The sequence below is a fragment of the Chiloscyllium plagiosum genome, chromosome 19 (genome assembly GCF_004010195.1).
Source record: "Chiloscyllium plagiosum isolate BGI_BamShark_2017 chromosome 19, ASM401019v2, whole genome shotgun sequence".
Taxonomy (NCBI): Eukaryota; Metazoa; Chordata; class Chondrichthyes; order Orectolobiformes; family Hemiscylliidae; genus Chiloscyllium; species Chiloscyllium plagiosum.
In genome coordinates, this window is record NC_057728.1 from 45,988,155 (window position 1) to 45,995,613 (window position 7,459).

General features: G+C 41.2%; 1 protein-coding gene across 9 annotated transcripts in view; it reads right to left on the reverse strand.

The window, feature by feature from the left end:
- Positions 1-7,459, reverse strand: part of mgat4c (mgat4 family member C) — a 429,982-nt gene that overhangs the window by 86,286 nt on the left and 336,237 nt on the right. For 7 of the 9 annotated variants that reach the window (XM_043709714.1, XM_043709716.1, XM_043709709.1 and 4 more), the window contains one exon: positions 4,128-4,266. The exons of the other annotated variants lie outside the window; for them this stretch is intronic. The gene's annotated coding sequence lies outside the window, so the exon portion shown is untranslated. The remainder of the gene's footprint in view (positions 1-4,127; positions 4,267-7,459) is intronic. 9 annotated transcript variants of the gene reach the window in all.

Here is a 7,459-nt window from a genome sequence, read left to right on the forward strand (position 1 = left end):
TCCTTACAGTGTGGAATCAGGCTCTTCAGCCCAACAAGTTCATACTGACCCTCTGAAGAATAACCCACCCAGACCCATTTCCCTCTGACTAATGCACCAAACACTATGGGCAATTTAGCATGGCCAATTCACCTGCCCTGCACATCTGTGGACTGTGGGAGGAACCAGAGCACCCAGAGGAAACCCACGCAGTCACGGGGAGAATGTGCAAACTCCACAGAGTCACCTGAAGCTGGAATTGAACCTGGGACCCTGCTGCTGTGAGGCAGCAGTGCTAACTCCTGAACCACCTTGCAAGGTAAAGACTTTTAGAGTTCAATTTTCATGGAACAAGAATTAGCCGTGCAGCTAGAATTGTCAGGAGCAATAAATCTACCTGACAGGTGAACTGTGTTGGTGAGGATGGAGAAAGCTATTTGTTTGTGTGACAGCCAGGTATAGCATGGAGTCACTTCATGGAGCTTATGAATACACTTTACAGTTTAATGTCAATGAAATCTTTCATTTTATCACTAAGTAGTTATTTTTATGCAGTAATTTTCTCCCTAGCTGGGGTGGAAGACTGTGCCTGTAGTTCAGCTATTTCACTGTATGCTGACATAAATGTAAGTGCGTGTATAACAAACAGCCATGAATCTTCGAAATATTATAACAACTAAAAACATCAGTTGTGCCTTCAAAATCTGTTAAATTTCGTAGGATCATGTTTTGGTAATAGAACCACTGTGAACTTATGAAAGGACCTTCTCAGTAATACTGGTATTGAGAAAGGAACCAATCTGTTATCTTGGTCGTGCACCTTTCTCAAACATGCTGGACACAGATGAGGTCAAACCAAAATACTGGAAGTTTTGGTCTCCTTATTGAGAAAGGAAGGAGGAAGGAGGAAGGAGGACTGGTCCGTGGGGCAAGGGGATTGTCCTACAAGCAAAGATTGAGTAGGTTTGGTTTATGTTCCCTGAAGTTTAGAAGAATGAGTAATAATTGTGGTGGGTTTGAATGGTAGGTTTTAGGAAATGTTTCAACTGACTGAAGTTTCGAGAGCAATCAAGTCACAGTCTTAGAGCAACATTTCAGTCATTCAGATCTGAGATGAGGAGAAATTTCCTCAGAGTTGTGTATCTTTGAAATGTACTTTCTCAGTCACTGAGTATATTCAAAACAGAGATTATTTCATTTAAAAGAAAATCAGAAATGTAGGAATAGTAAATGTAAACGATCAGACATGGTCCTGTTGAATTGTGGAGGAAGTTCAAAGTGAAAAATGACCCTACTTTAAGAACATAAGAACGAGGAGCAGGAGTAGGCCATCTGGCCCTTCGAGCCTGCTCCACCACTCAATGAGATCATGGCTAATCTTTTCATGGACTCAGCTCCACTTACCCACGTTTTCACCATATCCCTTAATTCCTTTATATTTCAAAAAGTTATTTACCTTAGTTTTAAAAGTGATTACTGAAGTAGTGTCAACTACTTCCCTAGGTAAGGAATTCCACTGATTAACAACCCTCTGGGTGAAGAAGTTCCTTCTCAGTTCAATTCTAACCCTGCTTCCTCCAATCTTGAGGCCATGTCCTCTTGTCCTAGTTTCACCTGCCAGTGGAAACATCCTATCAATTTCTATTTTATCTATTCCCTTCATAATTTTATATGTTCCTATAGATCCCTCCTCATTCTTCTGAATTCCAATGAATACAATCCCAAACTACTTAACGTCACCTCATAAGTCAACCCCCTCAACTCCGGAATCAACCTAGTGAACCTCCTCTGCATCCCCTCCAGTGCCAGTACATCCTTTCTTAAGTAAGGAGATCAAATATGCACATAGTCCTCTAGATGTGGCCTTGTACAGCTGCAATATTACCTCTCTGTTTTTAAACTTAACCCCTTTAGCAATGAAGGACAAAATTCCATTTGCCTTCCTAATTACTTGTACCTGCAGACTAACCTTCTGCGATTCTTGCACAACGGCACCCAGGTGCCTCTGCAAATTAGCATTCTGCAACTTTTTAACATTCAACTAATAATCTATTTTGCTGTTATTCTTACCAAAATGGATGACTTCACATTTACTAACATTGTATTCCATCGACCAGACCTTTGCCCACTCACTCAATGTATCTATATTCCTCTGCAAAGTTTCACAGTCCTCTGCACACTTTGCTCTACCAATCATCTTAGTGTCATTGGCAAATTTTGACACCATGCACATGGTCCCCAACTCCAAATCATCTATATAAATTGTAAATAATTGTAGTCCCAACACCGATCCCTGAGGCACACCACTAGTCACTGATTGCCAGCCAGAATAGCACTCATTTATCCCCACTGTTTGCTTCCTGTTAGTCAACCAATCCTCTGTCCACACTAATAGTCTATCCCTAATGCCATGCAGCAGCCTCATGTGCGGCACCTTGTCAAAGGCCTTTTGGAAATCTAGGTACATCACATCCACTGGATCCCTGTTGTCCACCTTGCTTGAAATATCTTCATAGAATTCCAAAAGATTTGTGAAGCATGACCTGCCCTTCATGAACCCATGCTTCATCTGTACAACAGGACAATTTCTTTCGAGATGTGCTGCTATTTCTTCCTTGATCATAGATTCAAGCATCTTCCCCACTGCAGAGGTTAAGCTCACCAGTCTATAATTTCCCCATATTTTGTCTACTGCTCTTTTTAAATAGTGGCATCACATTTGCTATTTTCCATCCTGCTGGGACTGCCCCAGAATCCAGCGAATTTTGGAAAATTATCGCCAGTCCATTTGTTATTTCTCCCACCATCTCCTTTAGTATTCTGGGATGCATTCCATCAGGGCCAGGAGACTAATCTCTTCTTAGCTCCATTAGCACACCCAACACTAACTCTTCCATAATAATAATTGTTTCCAGGTCCTCACCTACCTTCATCTCTTTGTCAATTACTGGCATGTTATTAGTCACCTCCACTGTGAAGACCGATGCCAAATGCCTGTTCAGTGCCTCGGCCGTTTCATCATATCCCATAACTAACTGCCCCTTCTTATCCCCTAAAGGACCAACATTTACTTAAACCACTCTTCTTCGTTTTATATGTTTATAGAAACTCTTGCTATCCATCCTTATATTCTGTGCTAGTTTTTTCTCATACTCTATCTTACTTTTCTTTATAGCTCTTTTTGTGGCTTTCTGTTGACCTTTAATGTTTTCCCAATCTTCTAGATTCCTGCTGTTTTTGACCACATTGTATGCCTTCTCTTTCACTTTGATAGCCTGCCTTATTTCCCGAGACACCCATGGCAGAATACTCCTCTTCTTACAGTCCTTCCTTCTCACCGGAATATACTTCTGCTGAGCATATTGAAAAAACCGCTTGAAAATTCTCCACTGCTCATCAACTGTCACACCATAAAGTTTCTGTTTCCAGTCTACTTTAGCCAGGTCCTCCATCATTCTATCATAGTCACCCTTATTCAACCTTTTAACCCTGGTATTGGATTTTATCTTCACACTCTCCAACTGTATTCTAAATTCAACCATACTGTGATCGCTCCTTCTAGGATGATACCTGACAACTACTTGTCTTTTTGCTCCTCCCTCTTGAATGGCCTTCTGTACCATGATGCCATAGTCAGCTGGCTCATCCTGACCACAGCCCTTTCTCTCATCCATACAGGGAGAAGTATCTTATACCTGTTGGATAAAGTCAAAAGCTGAGGCTCCTCCATTCTGACCTCAGGATCCCCCTACCTGCCTCACTTACAGTCACACCCTGTTGGACCTGATCACTGATTTTGAAATACTTAATCTACCGGGTGTGACTGCTTCCTGAAACAAAACGCCCAGGTAACTCTCCCCCTCCTGGATGTGCCGCAGTGCTTGAAGTTCAGATTCCAGATCATCAACTCTGAGCCAGAATTCCTCCAGCAACCAACACTTGCTGCAGATGTGGTTGTACACAATGGGATCAGTCAGCTCCCCCATCATACAGCTACAGCACACTACCTACCCAGCCATATATACCTACTTAATTAACATATACAAATTTGAGTTAAATAATTTCTGGTACTTCTCTGCTATGGTCTTATTCAATTAACCAATTAATAGAAGATAAAAAAAACATAATTTGTTTACCAATCAACTTACCTTATCAACCCACTACAGAGTCCTTTTCTTGGTGAGAGGAGGAGGGTGGGTGGGAGACATTACACGTGCAGTGTCTCGGATTCAGCCGTTGCCCAAATATATTGCCAGCAGCCACTGGTATTCACCTCTGCCTCTGCTCCTGTAAAATGACAAGCCATGATGCTCGAGATAAATTTTTAAATTTTGTGTCCCTATTTCTTGTGATTCTCTTTGCAAAGGTTGTACAGTAATATCACAATCTTGAAACTGACCAAAAGAAATTAAAATGGATCATAAACTGTGGATGCTGGAAATCTGAAACAAAAACAATGCTCAAAAAACATAACAGATCTGAGTAGCATATGTGAAAAAAAACACAAAAGTTAACATTCAAAATGTTAACTGTTTTTCTCTGCAGCTGTTGCCAGATCTCCTGCACTCTGTTTTTGTTTCAAAATTGATTATGTTCTCTCGTAATATGATCTGTGTTTGGGTATTGAATGTTTGTAGAACATCAATACATTTAATAGCCTTGATTGATTAGAATATCCAGCACAAAAATATATGATTCAACACAACTGGTTCCACATGAGCTTCCTCCCATCCTTCTTCATTTAACCTTACCAGCATAAACTTCTCCTCTCCAAACATGCATCTATACTGTTTGCCTCATCTACTCCTTGTGGTAATGTGATCCACATGCTTACTGGAGATGTTGCTCCTGAAATCCTCCTGAAATGATTGTAATAGATTATCTCCACATCTTTCCCATAGGTGGAACATCCATTTACATTTGTTCATGTCTTCCCTGCTTGCTGCTGCTTCATTCTGAGCTCTTTTCTTGGCAGTATTTCTCCCCCAACTAATGGTTTACCATTGCCCTCCATTCTTGGGACAAAGCAAGGAGGGAGATCTCAAGTCAATTTCATCTGAAATTGTAATCAAATCCACAATGTTGGCTTGTTCTGAACTACTTACTAGCTAAAAGAGCTAGTCACATCTACCCTTTTAATTCTTTTCAAATGAGTCCATTAGGTCATACCTTAGCCTCAGTTTTGAAGGAAAGAGACTGAGCCTTTTCAAGCTTTCCTGACAACTATAACATTTTAGTTCTGGCAGCAGCATCATAAATCTTTTCGCATCTTCTCCAGTGCCTCTATCTCTTAGAGTCATAGAGATGTACAGCATGGAAACAGACCCTTCGGTCCAACCTGCCCATGAAGACTAGGTATCCCAACCCAATCTAGTCCCGCCTGCCAGCACACGGCCCACATCCCACCAAACCTCTTCTATCATATACCCATCCCGATGCCTTTTAAATGTTGCAATTGGACCAGCCTCCACCACTTCCTCTGACAGCTCATTCCATACACGTACCACCCTCTGCATGGGTCTCTTTTATATCTTTCCCCTCTCACCCTAAACCTATGCCCTCTAGTTCTGAACTCCCCCGTCCCAGGGAACAGATCTTGTCTATTTGTTCTATTCATGCCCCTGTTACGGGGCAAACCCTCCAGCTTAATTTAAAACCAGCAACACAGAAAAGATTTAATTCATGCAGTAATCTGTAAAAATTTGAGTGGTTAAGAACTATATAAAGTAAAAAATTAACAACTTTTTTTTCTTAAAGTATAACAGAGAATAATTAGTAAACATTTACAATTCTTTCCTCTGATCTTTTACTTTCCCTTCTATAATACTAGTATGATAAAACTCCCAAGTAAGATTTACAGAAAATTCAAATTTTAAAACCAGCCAGAGTTCGAATCTTCTCTTTATCTTCATCGGGAGATTGGCTCCCCAGGTCAGTGTTGAGGTTTATCTGGGTGCAAACTTCTTCTGTAGAAGATACCTCTCAGAGAGTTCTGACTAGCAGTCTACAGCTGTTGGTCTTGTGGCAGTTCTCCTCCCAATCGTTCAATTTTTCCCAGTCTTATACCCCAAAGCATCAGATTGTGTCATTAGCTTTTAGGATTGTCAATATACTCAATTCAAACTTGATTGGAATTTGGTATTTTTCAGGGCATAATGTAAACTGCTTGGCCTAATTTGAATCTGTTTTGTCATTTCCAGGCAACCAGCTACTCAGTAGCTGGACAACAAGTTACATTGTGCCTTATTGAGAACACTTGGTGCTGCCACTGCTAGATTTTAACTCTCTTAAAAGTACAGGACACCCACACATTCATAATACCCCTCATGATTTTATAAGCCTCTATAAAGTCATCCCTCAGCCTCTGATGCTCCAAACAAAACAGACCCAGCCTATTCAACTTCTCCCTATAACCCAAATCCTCCAACTCTAGCAACATCCTTGTAGGGTGCTGGAAGACTGGAGGTTGGCTAATGTGGTGCCACTGTTTAAGAAGGGTGGTAAGGAGAAGCCAGGGAACCATCGACCAGTGAAACTTACGTCAGTGGAAGGCAGGTTGTTGGAGGGAATCCTGAGGGACAGGAGGTACATGTATTTGAAAAGACAAGGACTGATTAGGGATAGTCGACATGAATTTGTGCATGGGAAATCACATCTCACAAACTTGACTGAGTTTTTTGAGGAAGTAACAAAGAGGATTGATGCGGGCCGAGAGGTAGATGTGATCTATATGGACTTAGTAAGGCGTTCTACAAGGTTTCCCATGGGAGATAGTCAACATGGCTTTGTGCATGGGAAATCATGTCTCACAAACTTGATTGAGTTTATTGAAGTAGTAACAAATAGGATTGATGAGGGCAGAGTGGTAGATGTGATCTATATGGACTTCAGTATGGAATTTGATAAGGTTCCCATTGGGAAACTGGTTAGTAAGGTTAGATCTCACGGAATACAGGGAGAACTAGCCATTTGGATACAGAACTGGCTCAAAAGTGGAAGACAGAGGGTGGTGGTGGAGGGTTGTTTTTCAGACTGGAGACTTGTGACCAGTGGAGTGCCACAAGGATTGGTGCTGGGACCGCTACTTTTTGTTATTTACATAAATGATTTGGATGTGAGTATAAGAGGTATAGTTAGTAAGTTTGCAGATGACACCAAAATTGGAGGTGTAGTGGGCAGTGTTACCTCTGATTACAACAGGATCTTGACCAGATGGGCCAATGGGCTGAGAAGTGGCAGATGGAGTTTAATTCAGATAAATACAAGGTGCTGCATTTTGAGAAAGTAAATCTTAGCAAGACTTATACACTTAATGGTAAGGTCCTAGGGAGTGTTGCAGAACAATGAGACCTTGGAGTGCAGGTTCATAGCTCCTTGAAAGTAGAGTTGCAGGTAGATAGGATAGTGAAGAAGGTGTTTGGTATGCTTTCCTTTATAGGTCAGAGTATTGAGTACAGGAGTTGGGAGGTCATTTTGCGGC